This window comes from Microcebus murinus, chromosome 9, assembly GCF_040939455.1.
Source record: "Microcebus murinus isolate Inina chromosome 9, M.murinus_Inina_mat1.0, whole genome shotgun sequence".
Classification (NCBI taxonomy): Eukaryota; Metazoa; Chordata; class Mammalia; order Primates; family Cheirogaleidae; genus Microcebus; species Microcebus murinus.
In genome coordinates this window covers 36,638,412-36,661,554 of record NC_134112.1, presented here as the reverse complement: position 1 = coordinate 36,661,554, position 23,143 = coordinate 36,638,412, and the positions used below count along the sequence as shown (strand labels likewise).

The 23,143-nt window shown below is 33.5% G+C and overlaps 1 long non-coding RNA gene across 1 annotated transcript in view; it reads left to right on the top strand.

The window, feature by feature from the left end:
- The window catches only part of LOC142872865 (uncharacterized), a 34,995-nt gene extending 23,723 nt beyond the window's left edge, over window positions 1-11,272 (top strand). Inside the window, exon 3 of the long non-coding RNA XR_012920956.1 lies at window positions 11,161-11,272. This is a non-coding gene — a long non-coding RNA (uncharacterized LOC142872865). The remainder of the gene's footprint in view (window positions 1-11,160) is intronic.
- The last annotated feature ends 11,871 nt before the right edge of the window (window positions 11,273-23,143 follow it).

Here is a 23,143-nt window from a genome sequence, read left to right as displayed (position 1 = left end):
TTTAAAGTGTTCAAAGAGAAACAAACAAAAAAAAAATCATTAGAACTATACGATGTGAAATTATTCTTCAAAAGTAAAGGAGAAATAAAGGCTATCCAATGAACAAAAATTGAAAAAATCTGTTGCCAGAAGACCCACCCTCCAGGAGGTGTTCAAAGAAGTCCTTTAGAAAGGAAAATATTGTAGGTCAGAAATTAGGATCTATATGAAAAATGAAGAGCATCAAAGAAGAAATAAGTGAAAGTTAAAAAAATATATTGTTAATTGATAGAAAATAGTTTTTTCAAAATAATAGATTTAATAATAGTATTTTATTATGTATGCATATGTATATATCATATGTATATATGTATGGGGGATGTCCAGAAAGTATTCAGCCATGTTAATATAACAAGAACAGTGACAAGGCTGGACACTTTTTGGACAGCCCTTATATATTCTTGTATATACTTACATATGAACAAAATGAGTGACAGCAATGATACAAAGGGCTAGAAGGAAGAATTAGGATTTTTTTTTGTTGTTATTATAAAAACCTCATACTACTCATGAAGCAATAGAGTATTATTTGAAATTGGACTTGGGTTACTTCTATATTGCAAACTATAGGGCAACCATTAACCACTTCGGTACCAGCGTCGACTATAGTTGATAGCCACAGATGAACGCACACAGTGACTTTAGCCAACAAGCCTGATATGAAGGCACACAGCCGAGCATCAACTTTAGCCGACAGCCACGATATGACTTTTCTAATTTTTTATTTATCAAAATAAAATTGTGAACATTTAAAAATAACATAATGAAAACATATATGTATATGTTACCTATTCTGATTTACATTACAAGTAAACTGCCTGTAAAGTAAAACAAGCTTTCAGTGCTTTAAAGCTTTCTTCATCACACAAGAGCAAAATGGATTTGTCGTCAATGCACAGCACAAACTATCGTGCAGACTATGAGTGCCAACTGTGGGCAAGGTTTCACAGCTGGTGAGTGCCGTACTGAAGTGGTTAAATAAATAAATAAAAAAAAAAAGAAGTACAACTGATATGATAAGAAGGGAGAGGAAATGGAACGATATAAAATGCTCATTTAAAAATCACAAAAGGCAGAAAAATACTAGAAGGCAAAAATATGAAAAAAGAACAAGGGTAACAAATAGAAAACAGTTTCAAATATGGTAAATATTAATCCAACTACATCAGTAATCGCTTTGAACATCAATGTTTAGAAACAACCTTAAAAGATATTCTCAAAGTAGATTTAAAAAAAAAAAAAGACTCTATAACATGTTGTTTACAAGAAACCTGCCTTAACTATAAAGCTGGTGGGAATGCAAAATGGTACAGCCACTTTGCAAGAGAATTTGACAGTTTCTTACAAAATTAACATACTCTCACCATACAATCCAGCAACCATGCTCCTTGGTATTTACCTAGTGTTAAATTCTTATGTCCACATAAAAACCTGCACATGGATATTTATAGCAGCTTTATTCATAATTGCCAGACCTTGGAAGTAACCAAGATGTCCTTTGGTAGGTGAACGGATAAATAAAACATTAAACAATAAAACATTACCCTGATGGTGTAATAATATTCAGCACTAGAAAAAATGAGGTATCAAGTTATGAAAAGACATGGAGGAAACTTAAATGCATTTTTAAGTGAAAGAAACCAATCTTAAAAGGCTACACACTGCATGATTCTGTCAGACATTCTGAAAAAAGCAAAACTATGGAGACAGTGAAAGAGATCAACAGTTGTCAAGAGTTATGGTAAAGTTTCTAAATAGGCAGAGCACAGAGGATTTTTAGGGAAATGACACTACTCTGTATGATACTAGAATAGTAGATGCATGTCATTACACATTTGTCCAAACCCATAAAATGTATACCACCAATAGTGAGTACTAATGTAAACTACTGACTGGGTGATAATGATGTGTCAGTGTAGGTTTATCAATTGAAACAAACATTTCACTCTGGTGGAAGATGCTGATAATGGGGGAGGCTATGAATGTGAGGGGGCAGAGAGGAAATATTTGTATCTTCCTCTCAATTATGCTATAAACTTAAAACTGCTCTAAAATACTATGTTTACATTTTTTAAAATGTAGTATGAAAGTATTTTTAGATCAAGAAATTTTTAACAAGTAAAAGATTGGGGATAATGTAAGGTAAAATTTCTCTGAGATATTTTGCAATAAACTTGGCATGAAAAAAGTTTTTAATAATCAGGAATAGGAAGGGATCCATAAGAATAAAACTTATAAGAAAGATTGATATATAGTTTATCACTCCAAATTGTTTAAAATGTTCTTATAGTAAAAAAAAAAATACACACACACACACATATAGCAGAACAAATGTTAAAGGCAAGTGACACACTGGCAGAAAATATTTCCAACATATGTTAGAATGAAAAAGTAAATATTACTCCTAACGGGTATATAGCTTTACAAATAAATTAATCATTTAAATAGAAAAATGAACAGGTGAAATGAATCATTAGAACAAAATATAAGAAATACAAATAGTTAATAAATGCATGAAATATATTTTAGTAATCAAATAAATATAATCCAAAAAATGCCATTTTTCAGGTGAGTCAAAAAATTATAACTCATACTGTTGACAAGTAGAAAAGAGAAATGAGCATGTTCAAATTATTCTGATGTAGATATAACTATAAGTACACTTTTTAAGCAATTGTGACAATTTTAATAGAATAGAAAACTTTAAAATTTTTATTCATACATGTCTACCCAGTAATTTCACTTATAGAAACTGATCATAAGAAAAAAGGTCATTGGAACTTACAAAGGATGATATGAAACCTTAACAATAATATAGCAGAGCTATATATAGTAAAATATAGGAAAAATGCAAATGCTATATCATTGCATTAAAAATAAGGTACTGTATTAGTTTCCCATTGCTATATAATAAATATCACAGATTTAACCACTTAAAAATGTCCATTTATTGGCTCAGAGTTTTATAGGTCAGAAGTCTGGCAAAGTATGACTGGATTCTGTTTAGGGTTAACACAAGGCTGATATTAAGGTATTGACTAGAGGCGCTAGAGAAATATCCACTTTCAGGCTCATTCTTGTTATTAGCAAAATTCAGTTTTTCATAGCTATAGTACTGAGTCCCCTGTTTCCTTGTTAGTTATCAGATGAGGAATTGGGTACACTCTCAGATCCTGGAAGGAGCTCCTCAATCATTCAGCCAGCAAATCCTGCGTATCAAATCCTTCTCATGCGTTGACATCTCTGACATCTAGCTTTGAAGGGATATGATTAGGATAAACTCCAAAGCTTAAAATCAAGGGATTTGGGACATTAATTACATCTGCAAAATTCTTTAACAGTAGATGCTAAATTGGTATGTGATTGGATAACTGAGAATGTGTGTGTACCAATGGCAGAAATCTTGAGGACTATTCTAGAATTGTGCCTACCACAGATCCAAAATAGAATGTATTATGGACCCAAATTATATAGAGATTAAAAAATACATATAAAGCTACATATTTATGCATGGTTTTTGTAAAGATAGACACAGCACAGTTAACTGTACATAGATAATAGACAGAAATAGTTACATATAGTATATACATTTATATTATATATATGCATATGTATGTGTGTGAGATAATTTGATATATGATTTTAATGTTCACCTTCTAATTATTAGTATTGGAATTTGTATATAATGTATATTATTATAACTTTTTAAACAAATAAATACATTTTGGATCCTGTCTAGAAGTTCATATCTCCAGAAATAAAAAAAAAAAAAACTCTTTTTAACATATTTACCTATCCAATGCTGTTACCAATGTTACACTTCCAAACCAGAGTCCATATTGACAGTATCAGAGGGAGCTTATATGGAGGCATGAAAATACACTTAGAAATTTTTCAGTCACTTTGAGCAGTTAAAATCCTGTTTTGATACATGCTCAATTGAGAATTAAAAGTTCAAATATTGATTTGCATAGGAAATTAGCAATTAAATACCCATAAAATTAACTTGCACCTGCCAATTGATGTACCAATTAAGTTTGCAGATACCTTAAAAGAAACTTCTTGAAAATAAATTTCTGACATTATTTGACAATAATCTGTTGTAGATGTTTGAAAGCACATAATTCTGCAGAAAGGTCCATGTGGTGGAAATGAGAATGTACCCTATAGACATCTAACTATAGGGAACATAAGTGACCAAGGGTCAAGCTGTCATGCTCTGAAATCCATTACCAGATTGGCACACCAGTTGGACTTCCACCAGTTGGAAGTCCTTGTCCAGGACTTCCTGGACAGCTCACTGCCAGTGATTAAATGCAATAAGGATGCTAGCCCAAATCTGTGCTTGCGATACCCAGTACTTCAACTGCTGGCTTTGGCTCAAGAGCCACCCAATGACTACCTTGTCACCAGCATTTGCTTGAATTTTGTCCCCCAAAAAGATATGTTGAAGTTCTAAACCTGGGTACTTGTGAATGTGACCTTTTTTGGAAGTAGGTTCTTTGCTGATGGGCAATCAGGTTCGCTGAGATCATATACTTTATGGTAGCCCTAAATCCAATGAGTGGTGCCCTTATAAAGAGAAAGAGATTTTTGGACACACAGACATATAAAAGAAAATTTGACCATGTGAAGATGTATACAGAAATTAGAGTTGTGCAGCTACAAAAGAGAGAATATCAAACATTGTCAGCAACCACCAGAAACTAAGAGACAAGGAAGGATTACTCTCTGCAGCCTTCAGAGAGAGCATGGCCCTGCTGACACCTTTATTTTGGATTTCAGGCATCCAGAACCACAAGAGAATAAATTTTTGCTTGTCTTTAATTCAATTTTTATGTATGTTATTTTTAATTAATTAATGTTTTGTTTAAGAATATTATGGGGGTACAAATGTTTTGGTTAAATGAATTATTTTGTACAGTTTGAGTCAAAGATATAAATGCGTCCATCACCCATATAGGGTTCATTGTACCCATTAGGTGTGAATGGGTGATTTACCCATCTCCTGCATCCCTCCTCCCACTTGTTTGAGTTCCATTAAATTTTACTACCATATGTGTACATGAGTGTTGATCAATTACTTCCAATTTAATAGTGAGTACATGTGGTGTTTGTTTTTCCATTGTTGTAATACTTCACTTAAAAGTATGGTGTCCAGTTCCATCCAGGTTGTGACAAAAGGTATTACTTCAACATCGTTTTTATGGCTGAGTAATACTTCATAGTATACATATACCATTCATGTCTTCATGGGCATTTGGGTTTCCACATCTTTGTGATTCTGAACTGTGCTGCTATAAACATTCAAGTACAAGAGTCTTTTTATAAAATGTTTTTTTTTTTTAATTTGGGTAAATATCCAGTATTAGGATTGCTGGATGAAATGGTAGGTTTGCTTTTAGTTTTTTGAGGTGTCTCTAAAATAAATTCCATTAGAGGTTACATTAGTTTGCAGTCCTACCAACATTGTATAAAGTGTTCCTTTCTTTCTGCATCCACACGAGCAACTGTTGTTCTGGGACTTTTTGATAAAAGCCATTCTAACAGTAATTAGGTGATATCATCTCGTTGTGGTTTTCATTTGTATTTCCCTGATGATTAGAGACATTGAGCATTTTTTCATATGTTACATGGCCATTAGTTTGTCTTCTTTTGAAAAGCTTCTGTTCATGTCTTTTGCCCAATTTTTGATGGAGTTGTTTAATGTTTTCTTGCTAATTTGCTTGAGTTCCTTGTACTAAACAGATTCTGGTTATTAACCCTTTATTGAATATACAGCATGCAAATATTTTCTCCCATTCTTTAGGTAGTCCATTTACTCTATTGATTGTTTCCTTGGCTCTGCAGAAGCTTTTTAATTTAATTAGGTCCCATTTATTTATTTTTGTTGTTGCTGTGGGGTCTTCTTCATAAATTCTTTGCCTAGACCCATAACTATGACAGGTTTTCCAACCTCTTGTTCTAAAATTCTTATAGTTTAATGCCTCAGGTTTAAGAATATTATCCACCATGAATTAATTTTGTGAATGTGAATTTTTATGAGATGTGCAGAGGCTGTTTCTGTCTTCTACATGGGCTATCCAATTTTCTCACACCATTTATTGAATAGGAATTTTTTTTTCTCCAGTTTATTTTTTTTCTGCTTTGTCAAAGATCAGTTGAAAATATCAGGATAGTTTTATATCTGGTTTCTCTGTTCTGATCCACTGGCCTAGATCTCTGTTCTTGTGCCTGTTCATGCTGTTTTGGTTACTATATCCTTGTAATATAGCTTGAAGTCTGATAAAGTGATGCCTCCCAATTTGTTCTTGCTTAAGGCTATTTTGGTTATCCAGGGTCTTTTCTGATTCCATACAAAAAGTAAAAATAGGCTAGATCGGGAAGAGCAAAGAATCTCAGAGCTTGTAGACAACACTTATTATGAGTTAAGTAAGTCAGTTGAAAAGAAAGAATTGAGTAATAAGAGGAACAAACAAAACCTCCATGAAATATGGGATTATGTAAAGAGGCCTAACATAAGAATTATAGGTATCCATGAAGGAAAAGGAGATAATACAGAAGGGTTAAAAAAAATAATTGAGAAAAATTTCTCTGGCCTTGCTAGAAACCTAGATATCCAGATATAAGAAGCCCAAAGGACCCCTGGGAGATCCATTATGGAGAGGCATTCACCATGACACACAGTCATCAGACAGTCCAAAGTAAACATGAAACAGGTCCTCCTACAAGCCATAAAATGAAAGCAATAGGTAATTTACAAAGAAAAACCCATCAGACTGTCAACTTCTCAACTGAGACCTTAAAAGCCAGAAGGGACAGGGGCCCCTTTCTCAGTCTTCTCAAACAGAATAATGGCCAGCCTAGAATTTTGTATCCTGCAAAATTACGTTTCCTATATGAGAGAGAAATAAAGACTTTTTCAACAATCAAAAACTGAGGCAATTTGTCAAGATAAGACCAGCCCTACAGGAAGTACTCAGAATTGCATTATACAAAGCACAATAGACACCCATCAGTATAAAACCAACCAAACACTAAAAGTCAGGGCACAAATACAACAATGGCTCAAGAATTAAAACACAGCAATAAACTTCTACTCAACAGGGTGTACAGAAACCCACCCACTTATCAATTCTTTCAGTAAATATGAATGGCTTGAAATCCCAATTCAAGAGAGATAGGTTGGCTGACTGGATAAAAAAAATACAAGTCATGAATATGCTGTCTTCAGGAAACATCTCTAACCCACAATGACTCACTCAGACTCAAGGTGAAGGGATGGAAAACAATATCCCATCCAAATGGAAACAAAAGAAAGCTGAAGTAGCCATTCTTATATCAGATAACATAGACTTCAAATTAGCAAAAGTAAAGAAAGACAAAGATAGTCATTATATAATGGTGAAGAGAAAAATTCAACAAAAAGACATAAAGATCCTAAATATTTCTACACCTAGACAGGTACACCCACATTCATAAAGCAAACCCTACTTGATCTAAATAAAATGATAAATAGAAGCATTGTAATAGCCAGAGTTCAACACCCCACTGACAGAATGAGACAGATCCTCCATGCAAGAAATAAGCAAAGAAACAATGTACTTAAATGGAACTATACAATAAATAGTTCTAACAGACATTTATAGAACATTCTACCCAAATACCAAACCATGGAATATACATTTTTCTCATCAGCTCATGGAACATTCTCCCTCCAAGATTGATTATATCCTAGGCCACAGAAATTTAAATTTGTCTTAGCAAATTTAGAAAAATAGAAATATATCATGTATCTTCTCAGACTACAGTGGAATAAAATTAGAAATCAATTCCTACAGAAACACTCTACACAAAGTCAAGAAATTAACCAACCCCTTGCTGAACAATTATTGGGTCAAGGAGGAAATCAACATATAAATCAAAAGATTCTTTGAACTAAATTACAAAGGGTACACAAGTTATCAAATCTGTGGAATTCAGGAAAAGCAGACATGAGAGTAAAATTCATAGTCATAAATGCCTACATCCAAAAGACAGATAGATCACAAATAAACAGTCTAATGAATCATCTCAAGAAATTGGAAAAGGAAGAGTAAATCTATCCCAAACCCAGAAGAAGAAAAGAAATAAGGTCAGAGAAGTAAATAAAATTGATAACATAAGAATTATATAGATTATTGAAATAAAAAGTTGGTTTTTTTGAAAAAATAAGCAAAATCAACAGGCCGCTCACTAAATTAATCAAAGACAGAAAAGAAAAGACCCTAATGAGCTCAATAAGACATGAAAAAGGTAATATTACAACTGACACCATAGAAATACAAAATATCATTTCTAAATACTATAAAAATCTCTAATCACAGAAACTTTAAAACATTGAGGAAATGTACAAATTCTTGGAAACTTTTTACAATGTCCCTAGGCTCAATCAGAAAGAAATAAAACTTCTGAACAGACCGATATCAAGTAACAAAATTTAAGCAACAATAAAACATCTCCAAACCAAAAAAATATCCTGTACCAGATGGCTTCATAGCCAAATTTGCCAGACCTAAAGAAAGAATTGGTACCTATACTGCAGAAAAATGATTTTATAACATAGAGAAGGAAGGAGTCCTCCTGAATTCATCTACAAGCCAATATCCCCCTGATACCAAAGCCAGGAAAGAAAACAATAACAACACAATAACTACAGACCAATATCTCTAATGAATATACATGAAAAAATTCTCAATAAAATCTTAGCAAACCAAATTCAGTTGCACATCCAAAAAATAATTTGCCATAATCAAATGGGCTTTATCCAAGATACAAAGATGATTCAATGCGTGTAAATCTATAAATGTGATTCACCACATAAATAGAGGCAAAAATCAAAGACCATATGATCTTCTCAATAGATGCACAAAAAGCATTTGACAAAATTCAGCACCCCTTTATGATAAGGACTCTAACAAAATAGGCATAAATGGAATATACCTCAATATTATAAAAGCCATATATGACAACCCACAGCCAACATTATGCTGAATGGGGAAAAATTAAAAGCATTCCCACTTAGAACTGGAACCAGAGAGGTTGCCCACTGTCACCACTTCTGTTCAACATTGTGTTGGAAGTCCTAGCCAGAGCAATCAGGCAAGAGAAGGAAATCAAGGATATCCAAATGTGGAAAGAAATAAAACTATTGCTCTGTGTTGATAATATGATCTTATATCTGGAAAATCTCAAAGCTTCTGCCAAGAGTCTCCTGGAATTGATAAATAAATTCAACAAAGTCTCAGGTTACAAAATAAATGTACAGAAATCAGTAGCATTCCTATACACCAATAACAGTCAATCTGAGTATCAAATCAAAGATTTGATATCTTTATACAGTATCTTTCACAATAGCAACAAAGAAAATAAAATACCTAGGAATATATTTAACCAAGGAGGTGAAAGACCTCTATAGGGAGAATTATGAAACCTGAGGAAGGGACTCACAGAGGATGTAAACAAGTGGAAAAAGATATCATTCTCATGGATCAGCAGAATGAACATTGTTAAAATGTCTACACTACCCAAAGTGATTTACAGATTCAATGCAATCCCTATTGAAATACTAATGTCATTTTTTGCAGATCTAGAAAACATTTTGGCTATTTTAAGATGTCCAGTTTGTGATAATTGTCATGGCAGTCCTAAGAAACTAGTATACCACCTGATTGTCCTTTCTTCCTCCCTTGATTCAGAATCAGATTTATATAATGGTTTGACAACATTCTCAGCCTTACTCAGCCACTTCTTCATTTTTTTTCACACAGTCATTTCTCCTAATACAATCCTATGTGTTTAATCCCATTATGGCATCTGCTTCATAGAGATCCTAGACTAACACAATACGCTACAGAGAAAATGAAGAAAAGCATATTTAAGTGTACATTAAAACACTTATTAATAACGTGGAAGTGGGTCAACTGAATTGGATTTAAAATTGTTATTTGATTTATTCTTCTTATAATACATCTACCTATGTTCATGGGCCATCGGCATATGCCATAGCAGTACATTAATTCCCCTTATTCACTATTTCCCTTTCTGTGATTTCAGTTACCTGCAGTCAACAAAATGATCCAAAAATATTAAATGGAAAATTCTAGAAATAAACAATTCATTAATTTTAAATGGGACAGCAGGCTTAGTATTGTGATGAAATCATGCACTCACAATCATGCCACCATGTCTTTCTCACCCAAAATGAGATTTGTCCCTTTGTCCAGTGTATCCACACTCTAGGTGCTCCCACCCTATAGTCACTTAGTAGCTAACATAGTTATTAGATTGAGAAAACATATTATATAGGGTTTGGTACTACCTGTGGTTTCAAGTATCCACTGGAGGTCTTGGAACGTATCTCCCTGGATAAATGGGGAGCTACCATATATACAGAAGCCAGGAAAAACATATTTAGCAGCAGCTTAAATCATGGTGGGGGCTACCTGGTGGGAGAAGTGGAGACTCACTCCCTAATGAATTAGATAAAGAAGAAGAAATATCCTGAACCCTTCCGCTCTTCTCATAAACAGTCTTTTCTGTTCATGGCTCTGATTAGCCAATCTACCCATAGCCTGACATATGGGAGCAAGAAGCACAGTTTGCAAAAGAAAGACAAGGATGACCAAAGAAAGAAATGACCAGTACGAGACCCTTTGCCTATTTTTATATGTAATTAATAGTCTTTTTGCTCTAATTATTTGCAGAAAATTTTTACATACTCTGAAAATGTTGTGTTATGAACTTCAGATGTCCTTGTCTCCATGTTCGTCTTTTGTATAAATATTTTCATGAAATCCAAATTTATTTTACCTGAAAGTTTCCAGAGTTCATGTTGTACTTTAGAATGTGTCCTGACATCAAAATTGTGAAAATATGCTTCTTTGTTTACATAACATTCATGCACCACATAATGATATTTCAGTCAACTATGGACTGCTTATAAGATGGTGGTTACATAAAATTCTAATACAGCTGAAAAGGTTCTATTACCTAGCATTTACTGTACTATACTTTTTATCATTATCTTAGAGTACATTGATTCTAGTTATTTGAACAGTGTTAACTGTAAAACTGCTTCAGGCAGGTCCTTCAGTAGCGATTCCAGAAGACACTGTTACCATAGGAGATGACAGCTCCATGTGTGTTATTGCCCCTGAAGATCTTCCAGTGGGACGACATGTGAAGAAGGAAGACAGTGTGTAGGCCTAGGTTAATGTGTATGTTTATGTCTTAGTTTTTAACAAACATGCATAAAAATTAAAAGGTTTAAAAATCTTTTTGACTATACATTTTCTATGTTTAGATACACAAATACCATTGTGTTACAATTTCTCACAATATTCGGTACAGTAACATACTGTACAGGTTTATAACCCAGGAGCAATAGGCTATACCATATAACCTAGGTGTGTGGTAGGCTGTACCATCTAGGTTTGTATAAGCTCACTCTAAGATGTTGCACAAAGACAGAATTTCAGAACATATCCCCGTTGTTAAGTGATGCATAACTGTAGTTTATCTTAATAGTTGATAAATTTTATTTCACTTGGATTTTAATACACATTCAAAAAAATTTAACTTAATTCTTAAGGACTGCTATGACAGACACAGTGGGGCTCATCAAAGATTTTCTGTCCCCTCCTGTACTTCCCATTTTGCTTCACTGTATTTTTAATAGGTTATTGGATGATGATGGTAAATCTCACACTTGTACGTGTATTTTGTCCAGCACCTTATGAAATTTCATAAGAAATTGGATAATTTTGCCTTTGATTTTTCTTTTTTACTTGTAGGTCATATGATAATATCATATGAATAAAATAAATTTTTATAAATAAAATAAATTTTTCAAAACACCATTTTGAAATAAATTTTTCAAATTTAATAAATAAATTAAATTTTATTTAATAAAAAAATTTTTCAAAACACCATTCTGGTTAATAAGTTCATCATTTACAGTAAAGCTTTAGGAAAATGAACAGAGGGCTGCAGATAGAGTTGTAAGAATGCCTGGCACACATAAAGAATATAAAAAGTATTCAGGTGAGATGTCATTAAGTACTGGGTGAGTAAAATACTCAGACAGAAAACAGTGTAAAGAGGAAATTTCCATGTTGCCATTGCAAACCTCTGTATATTTACATACGTCTTTAGTCATAGAGTTTGGAGGAAGGAGGAAAAGGAGTATCTTTTAAAAATATTAACATTATTCTTTAATTTTGAGAAGTTACCATTTGTGTGAGGTTAATAGAATCAAATATTGTTGAAATGAATAAATGACTGAACAATTGTCTCATATATTTGAAAACGATTTTGGAGTCTTCCTTTGATATACTACACTCTGAGTATAAAGTTGACAAGGGCATTGCTGAGCAGCCCCTAATGCTTGCTTAGAATTTTACAATTTACAAAGCCCCAGTGCAATACACTTCACATCAGTCTGCCAGCCCACCTCTATTCTCTTTCCAGGAGATTTTTTTAAAAGTCCAACCTGATATTATCACTTTCAACTTCGAAATCTCTTTACTCTTCATTGCCCTTGAGATAAAATTTAATCTTTTTATGGTGACATAAAAGAGCCTTCAAAACTCAATCCCAAATGATCTTTACAGTCTCATTTCCCACCATAAACTTTCCTTCTAATATACATTATACTCCAAGTTCTCTGAAGAAACTGTGTGTTTTAATACCTGGCTTTTTCATTGGCTGCTTTGTATGCCTAAAATTTTCTTCCCATCCCTCATTAAAAACTTCTGTCTATCTTTAGAGACTGATTGGAATATTATCAAATTAAAGCAGCACACTATAATTCCTAGAAAAAGTCTATTACCATAGACTTTGTACATACCTACACGAAGAGATGATTTGTAACGCATTATGATGTCCTCATGCATCTATCTGTTCCAGTAGGCTATGATCTTTCTGAGATGAGTCACTATGTTTTCACATCTTTTGTATCACCTCTCAAATATGAGTGAATGGATGATGGCTACTTGTATAATTTGGACTTTGAAGTGTACAAGGAAGTATATCTTGCTTCTCATTCCATTTTAACATCATGATGTAAAAAGAACAGAGAATTTCTGAGTGGGTCCCCATTCTCTGCTTAGGAGGAGCTGATGCAACTGTGACAACTGGCATTTTGCCAACTTGGGAAGTTATGACGAGGGATAATGATCGGCACCAGATCATGACTTCCCAAACATTCAGGCATTCTTTGGTCTGGAGGGAAGCAAATACTCCTAGTTAGTAGAAATTCCTAGTAAATTATTGGAGATAGTCATGGTTTACCAATACTATTTGGATAAGAAATTACTTGGAAGAACATCAATCTTCAAGTATTCTTATAATCCCTTCATTCTTGGAGCAAAAGACTATAACTATCTCTATGCCTTTCCATATGCCTTCCAAATCATGGCCTTGTTCCAATAGAAAGCTTTCTTTGTCCACCTTGGGCACTTCGTGTCACTATGCCATCACAATATTTCACTCACATGGCTATCACTATACTTATTACTTTGTATTATAATTTTTTTACAGGTTGTGAGTTTCTCAAAAGAGGCTAGATCTTAGCTGCCATTTGTCCCTACTTCCTAACACAGGTCCAGGGGAAATTATCAGCATTCATTAATATGTGCTGGATGAAAGCATCAATCAAGTAATCAATATTATAAAATTTAAACTTCTAGTCCAGGAATTATAAAACCTACCTAGTTACCTAAATGTTCATGAAAATTTTGCTGTATCCTTTTCCCCATATGTAGGACTTTTTAAAAAATGTTAAAAAAAAAAATAAAAATTCCTAAACGTGAGAGTTAAAATTTTCACTTCAACTCTAATCATTTGTGTTAGTTATACTCCCATGCATTGGCTAGAGTGCCTCAATGGAGTTAGGATACTTTGTTGTTAGGAAAGAAAGTATTAAAAATAATGGTATATAATGAAAGTGCATGGAGTAAAAAAAAAAAAAAACATAATATATAAGCCACATTCCTTCAAAACCTAACACAAAATCACTGACTCAAAAACCATGTTTACAGTTTGCTACATCATCATTGGGGTATTTGGGTGCACAGCTTCATTTCTAATTTCATTTCTAAGTTTTCTTTTTTTTAAATGCTGTGTTCTATGGGAACCAGAATACCCTTTGGGAGCTGTTCATAACACCACATTTGGACTTTACTACAAGAGAAAGGCTAAAACTTTTTGGGGAGAACAAGAGTCTTCAAACAGATAAGCAGTTTCTATGAATGAGGCTAGAAATACATATATTTTTAATATAGAGTATACTTAAAAAAAGAAAATGACATGGATTTGATACCTTTTCCCTTTGGACTATAGAACCAACAGAATAATGAAGTTTGTGCTTACATAATCCTGTTGGAAGATGTCAGAAAAGTAAGATCCAAAGATATACATGAAGCAACATAGAAGTATTGTGAGTACTGTGAAAATAAGACTTCACTGTTCTGAAGTTCTCTGTGGCTTATGAGTTGGATATACAGAATAAGGAGCTGCTTTCTTTAAAACTTATCTAAGAGAAACAAGACCACTTCCAGGATAATTTTGAGATAGCAAATGACTTTAGCCATGAATGTATACTTACTAAATAGCTATATCAGCAATCCCTAGCCCTTTTCTCCTAGGGTTCTTACCTATCAAAGAAAAGTACCTTGTTTTCTTGAGGGTTAGTGCTGTGTGTTATACTTCAGATCTCTTTACAGGTGTAGTCACTCTTATGGTTTTCATACGGTAAATACTCAACTTTGCTACCTTTATAACAAAAAGGGCATTGATTCAGTTTAAAAAGGACCTATATTTGAACACCTCCTCTAGCAATAATAAGCAATTATGTTTGGGCAGTTGGAATAAAAGCAAATTTTATTATAATGTTAGCAAGTTTAAAATTATGGGAATGCCTATTTTATAGACTAAAAGGAGAATATACATAAAGAGTCACACACTTAAAGAATAGCAGATTCTTGTTATTGTTGATATTCTAGAGAAGTCTACTGTTAATCACTCGGAACTTAGAGCAGAAATACAATCCCTGTAGGAGAGTCCTCTAGAAATGGAGATGAGAAGGACAAGGCTAAGTTCTTTCCTCGCCTACCTGAGAGGTACTTCAGTAGCATTTCTGTAGGGCCCAGTAATCACTTGTGACTCTTGGTTTACTCCGACATGAATTTGGAAGCTTCCACTCTCAGTTTTAAAGTGGATGTGAAGTACAGAGATGAATGGTCCTTTCGTACTGAATGGCTTTAAAGATATCTTTGCACAGGATAAACTTATCAGGAGTGACAAGTGATAAATGAGGGTTATAAAAATTTAGGAATCTTTTACTTACCCTAATTGATGGCTCTCACAAGAGGATTCATAACTTTTTTGTTAGTTGCTCTTTACTTTCTTCAATGTCTGAAGTCTTAAAACGTGGAGAGTTTGAGAGGTTTTTGTAAAGTTAATTAATGTTAATTGTGTCGTGAATTACTTCAAGGAGTCTGTGAGTGATGGACCCAGAGAAGAGGGTCGATACCATTTAATGTTCAATAGGGGATAATGCTGGTCTTTGGCACTGGTTCACGATCATTAGGGTGTGCTGAAGCTTGTCAGGAACAGCTCTAAAGATCAGTTGCTCATGGCAATTAAAACAATTGAAAATGACCTGGTATTACATTATACATGATGCAACACTGCTCCCAGTATGAACAAACTTTCATCCCATTAGTGATTTTCAATTTCATACCAAGCACTGCAATTTATTTTTCTTAGTTACCTTGCTATGACTGTCTCTGTACTTCTAGCAGGATATTATTAATATTTATCCTATTATCTCATACAGCATTTCATGCTTAAAGCACTTTGCAATCTTAACTAATTAATCTTTATATCCTGCCTAAAAGGATGGTAAATACCCTTTTAGAGTTAGGGAAACTGAGTTGAGAGTGGTTAAGAATTGTCCATCAAGAAAATTATGTGATAGGTTACAGGGTCTGAGTTTAGGCTTTTTTTTTTTCTTCCCCTTGGAACTAAGATTAATGAACCTTTGGTCCTGAAAGAACATACTCTGAAATCTAAATGACCCCTACCCCCCACAAAAATAAATGAAATAATTTTTTAACAAAATTTGTTTCTTAGGCAAAAAAAATTTAAATTCAGAAGTATTCATTGAAAACAATTTTGTCTGGATGACTGAAATTTATTCTAAAACTATTTCACTTTGGAAATGCTAAATAATGTGAGGCACACATGGAAAGGTAAATATATTGCTTTACCTTGGAAAATAGAAAGGAAATCTATTGCTATATGAGGATTTGTCATGAGGAGACCATTGTGCTAACAACAAATATGTTCATTATATAGGTAGTTAACCCAGATGAAAGAGAGATAACCAAAAAACCTAATAAACCAACAGAAACTGCTTCTACAGAGGATGGTTTCTATTGTCTGAAGATCTCTATCCCTCTAGATTCAGTTATGTAGGAACTATGGCAGAACCAAATGCTTCTGAAAGACAAAAGTTTGAAAATGTTGAAGTAATGGAGAAAATCCAAAGGGATGGAAAAAAAACGTCAAGGTTGGGTAGTATGTGGAAACAGAGAAAACACTTAATAAATAACTAAATAGTTTTTATAACTATTTGACCAAGGAGGAATTGGAAAGAACAAAATTATAGGTTGCAGTATTATTCATGAAATGCTGTGCAGTATATGACTAAAATCTTCCATGAATACTAAAAGAATAAATAAAATTCTTACTGTGACTGCATACATCTTTTCTTCCTCTTCATCCCAAAGTTCATTTTGATTATGTTCTCTATATAAGGTTAAAAATATAAAATAAGAGGTTAAAAATGTAGCAAATAATACAAATATTTCTAAATATGTATTTTATTTATATGCATTGCATTATGCTTTTTTAGTCTTCTCTGTTCTTTTCTAGTAACCCAATTCTGTTTGTCTTACTCCTGTTTTATTCACTCTTATTTTCACCTATGTGGTTCTATTTTTATACTTATTTGTGTGTCTTTTGGCAAGGAAGAAGAAAAAGCTGAGGAGTCATTTTCAACTTTTTGGTTAAAACGTTTGAAGAAATTAACCTCTTATTGATACCTATGATATGCATCACCCTCTGTTAAACTCAAAGAAGGGTTCTAAGCAAGTAAGCTCCGTGCTTATTATCTAATTGGAACAATGACACTTGAAAACATAAAACTATAAAGAGTGATTCTAGTAAGTAAATGCCCCCAGTAAATGAATATTACAGTCAGAGAATACCATAGAAATAGTGAGCAGGCAACATTACTTTCAACATTCCTGGCACTCATGTGTTTACACTTTGAAGGTGAATTTAAGAAAAATTAAAAAATTTAAATGTACTTTTAGTTTAGGTCATTGAAGTAATGATCTAACTTTTAGAATCCCAGTTTATACATTTTCTGGGAGAAAAATGTACACATTTTATCATATCAATATGTTAGATTTCAGTCTGAAACCATTGGTTCTTGGTGCACCCATGGCTGAAGAACGAATGACCAGACATGCCAAAGTTAGGCAAGCATAAAAATGAGGTTTATTGAGAAGAGAAAGGGAGGATTACAGGGGAAGAGCAAGATAAAGGTTTTCACAGCATGGTACATATGCCACAGATGACCACCAGACCCATTGTCGCAGCAGGACAGGAAAGAGGAAGGGCCAAGAGAGAGAGAGCTTGGCTATGGTCTGCATCCTATTTTATAGTGTCTGGATAGAGACCTCCCTTGTGCTTTAGAGGTCATCATGGAACCACTTTGATTACACAGTTGGGAATCACATGACCTGAGCCTTAATTACGCATGTGGGTTCTAGGTCACTTTCCGGACTTTATAGTGCGCAGGCAGCTTGGCCTGTGGGCCAGAGAGTCCTCTGCATTCTTGCAGCTGGCATGCTGACTTCTGACTGGAAGATTCATTGGATATTTCCTCCTCCCTCAGATATAAAGAATTAGGGTTGGGCAGGACCAAGATGGGGGCAACAGCACCCACTGTCATCCCTTGGTATACCAGGAATCCCTCACCATCTACCAAACACACACATTTAAATGTTAGGAAAGTAGCGTGTCTGATGTGAATTGAAGATATCAGACTATGTTTTGTATTTGCATTTAGTCTTTCCACCTCCTGAGCTTATTCAGCAGATAGGTGTCACTGCATTCTAAAATTTGTGATATGTACTCCAGAGTATCACATGGGTGACTCTTGTATAAAACCAGCGTATTATTGCTGTCTTAGTAGTAGAGTAACCACATCAAAGTGATTTTTCCTACTTTGTGGAGGATATCTAATGATAGTGATAGATAGTAATTGTGAAGAGACCTCAGAACCATTTTGGGTATAGGTCACTTTTTAGACAGTAGTAGATGATATTACAAATGTCATGGCAGAAAACACTATATTATTGAGCCTGAATTATTAAATCTAATATACAATATTATGTGATACTGGTGTTAGTAAAGCTGAGGCTGGAAGTTGCTTTCCTAGGGACACTGTTAACTCACATAAAAAAAAAGTACATGTGCCTTAGATAGTGCTCTTCAAGCGTATCAGACAATACGGTTACTTTGTGAGCCTTTTGATACCACCAAAAATCAGGCTATCTAAAGAAAAAGGAAATAGAGCCTAAGGAATTCACTTATTATTTTTAAAACCTCTTCCAGTTTACATCTTATATCAAATTACTCCCATATTCTATCAGTATTCCTCCATTCAAATATGTTTTATAATTTATATTAAAATGTTAAGCCAGCATTCTCTGTAAATGGATTTGTATCTGACATCCTACAATGTACTGAAATAGTAGTTTTCTGCTATGAAATATATTGCTTCTTTTAAAGCCCTGCTTTCTTGTAGAGAGGACTAAGTAATTTTTTAAATTATACCAGAGAATAGCATGTAAATTACTGAGAAAAAAACTAGTAGAACTCTTCTTCTGAGTGAATTTGGAGCTTCCTATTTGTTCCTTCAGCAATACCTAGTAATGCACAAACAGTTCTGTATTAGATTATTTGTCAATGTTATTTTATGAAGAAATTTAATAAAATTTACTACTCTGCAATCCATTGAGCACTTCCTAACTTAATTGTCATATTCTGCATTTCCTGAGATTTACAATTAAAATTGTGATGAGCCAGACGTACAAACTATTCCTTTTGTGACAAGATAGGTTATTTGTGTTTTACCCAAAGTACTTGAGACTTTCATTTGTAAAATAAAAATTCTATTAAAAATTGATTTCACTCATCTATAAGTACCTATATGTGATATGTTTTAAGTCTGAATATTTTTAAACCCAATTTTCCCTTAATTCCCACCACAAAAAGATAGTTCAATTTACTATTTATGCCCATGCCAGATCCAGTTAATAAAAAATAATGGCCCTGACATTTTATATTTTCCAAGGATGATCAAATAAGAAATGGTCTCCAGACCAGAGTAAACATTTATTGTGATTAAGAAATGTTTAGTCTTCCTTATGTTATTGGCACTAGTCACCAATATTACTTCCTAAATCTTTGAGATTATATCAATATATTAACTTTTAATATTTTATGCCATTAGTTTTTTTAGACATAAATTTAATTTGTAGAAAGACCAATACAAGTATGAGAGACCATATTATCGATATTACTATTTTATGTGATAAGTGGTTTATAAGTAGAAAATAGTATAGAACGAAAAATCAAAGATTGATTTTTATTATATTCCTTCAAAGATAAATTTTTCTTTAAGCACTATGACAATCCCTTACCAGATTTTTTAAAATAACAAGATAATTTTTACTTAACAAAGATACAAAAGTCTATGTTTCTTCATGCTCATTCTATTTGTTCGTATTTTCTGATATCTTAGGTCACTGCAGTGGGAACAAAAAATGTAGGTTGGTTTTTGACTTGATATGTGATTCGATGTAGACATTAAATGAGAGAATCAACTTTATATAGCCTTTGTTCATTCATTTCACTACACTCTCAACAATTACCAATTAAGTTCTAGATATTGGACATAATATCTGATAGGCTGATTCAGATTATGATAGTCCTGTTAACTGAGGATTTTCAGAAAAGGAGACCATTTGCAGGTAGCATCGATAACAAGTTCCACTTTAGAAGTGTCTTGATCGGTTTTGGATTTTCTTAGAGAAGTTTGGGGCATGTTTAAATAGCTCTGTGTTTGACATTTGAATATTTGTTTCTATAACTCATTTAATGGCTTGGAAAATTAACCTCTTTGAGAGTCAGCAGCATAAACATAAAATGGAATTAATACCTTACAGTATTGGTGGAAAAAATCACATAGTATATACGATGGGGCTTTGTTGACTATGGAAAGCTACACAAATGAATTATTTTTCTGGGAAGACATTTAATTGAAAATATCCAGAGGGCATTGATAGAAGTGGAACTTGAATATATAGGACTGTAGATTTATAAATTTAAATTTTAAAAAAGAATTTTAATAGAAATCTTAGGAGCAATTGACCTCTCCTAGTCAGAAAGGGGAGGGGAAAGTGGGAAAAGAAAGGTGCAGAAGCTAAAGATTGAATCTTAGAATATATTAACAATTACAAGGGAGTAGGAAGAAAAAGAAATCAGATCAAAAAGTGAGGTGATGTCCAAATGTGAAAGAGAAATAGGACAGTATAGTCATGGAAGCCAGTGACATTAGGCCATGATGGAAAATTGCACACCTCACTGACAGATATACAGGTGCTTCTTTATATTAAATAAGCTATTTTCAGTGAATAATCATGAACAAAGATTAAAAACTACAGATGGAATAAAATCTATTGTCTTTATCAAGTCACTCTCATTTATCTCTAAAGTCAATCACTTGCCATATCCAGTTGTTTTCTCTGAACAAATATATCTTTAATTAATTCCCTCCAGTGCCATGAGAACTTGAGGGGAATGGAATTCTAATAGATGCTTCTTAGTTTCTCAGACCTCAGACTTGGAGAACCGAATCTCGAGAGAGAGACAAAGATGACATATAGAACTTCAGGATAAGACTTCTCCAGGCCTGTTAATGTGCTCTGGATATCATAACAGAATAGCACAGGTTGGGTGGCTTAAACAAAAGAAATTTATTTTCTTACAGTTCTAGAGGCTAGAAGTCCAAGATCAAGGTGCCATCAGGGCACCTTTCTGGTTTCTGGTGATGCCTCTCTTCCTGACTTGTAGACAACTGCCTTCTCACTATATCCTTATTTGACCCTTCTCTGTCCACACATGAAGATGGAAAGATATCTGCTATTTTTCATTCTTTATATAAGAACACCAATCCTATCAGATTAGGGCCTTACATTTATGATATAATTTAACAATAATTCCTCCCTAAAGGACCTTTCTCCAAATATAATCATGTTGGGGATTAGGGGTTCAACATGTCGATTGGGGGGAGTGGGCCAGAGGGACACAAATAAGTCCATAACAAGACTCAAGATCACCAAGGGCATATGGTGATTAATGAATGATAACAGTTGCTATCATCTAACATCTAATACATGGGTTGGATAATAGTGTTGAAGTAATAAAAATATTTTTCTGTGAAGGAAGTCATTTAAAACAAGATATCTATTTTTCTCCTACTGAAATATCTAACTAACATTTCTCCTGTGTTTTCTGTCTTTGACATTCCAAGTTGTCCTCTACATAGCCATTGAGTTACTTTCCTAAATTTTAGGTCGAATCATTTTACTCCTCTCTTTGAAAATCTTCAATGACTCCCCACTGCTTAATGAATAAAATCTAACATTTTAATTATTCATTCAGTTCTCAGCAGCCTGGCTCTAACATGTATTTTCAGTCTCATCAATCACTCTACTCTCCTACCACAAAGGACTCCTCACTGCTACCTGAACTTTCCATGGTTTCGGTTTTATGACGCTATGCCTCTACTTACACTGTTTCCCTAGCCTGGATCACCCGTCTCTCAAGGCTCACTTCTAACTTCTAGGACTTTAGTAAAGCATTGCTCAATGAGAAATCACTCCCCCAACTCTTTGAGCATAAGTTAATGGCTTACTTGTCTGTCTTTCCCAAACTATTCTGAGTTTGTCAGGGCAGAGATAACTTATTCATATTTTGACTAACATAGATAAAACAAACAGCAAAGAAACCCTTTCATATAGTAAGTGCTAAATAATTGCTCAATGAATGATGAATACATAATGAGGAAATGAGAGAGAGGCTATATAGAAGGGTTCTCAGAAATATTTGATAGGTAAAGAATGGTGAAAATAAAATATATCCTAAAGAAGCATATAAGTTGTTACTTTTCTCAAGATGAAAAAACTATCCTCATTTTATAAAAAGAAGTGAAAAAAAAAATAAAAAGAAGCGAAGAACATGTTTCCTATGACCACCTATGTGAAATTGCCTCATAAATGAAAGACAACCAGACTCTAATTCGCTAAGCATTACAAAATACAGCTTGGCTCAAAATGATGCAATATATCATTTTCCTGATCTAATAACGAGAACAATACAAAAAAGGTAGATATTAGGGGAAACAATTAAAAATATGCCCTAATTTGTTTTACCATATAAAGTAAAAATCCCTGTCCCTCTTTTCATAACCCATGAAAAAGTGAAAAAGTACTCATGGAAAAATAGTCTGTTGTAGTAAAATATCTTGTTCAGAGTTCACAGTATTTTTTCATAAGAAATTATATAGCAGTACAATTAAAATGAAATATTAATTATAACAAGAAAAGATGGTGGCTGCAGAATATAACTCAGAGTTAATAGATTTTCTAATGCCTTTCGTTATACCAAAGGGGAGTACCCCTTTAGCCAATAAAGTAAATTTTCTGATCTCCAAATGGATATTTTATCCTTATTCGGGCTGATATTGCAGCTACATCATGAATTTCTCAGACAGCTTTGTGAATCAGCAGAGTATTTCAGAGGAGGAGAACACTGACTACTAAAAGTAAAGTCATTTTTTAAACAGCCTTTAAATAAGTAGATGAAACATTTCATTTTGGGTCAAGGAAGCATTTACTCCAGCAACCTGGAAGAGCAGAGA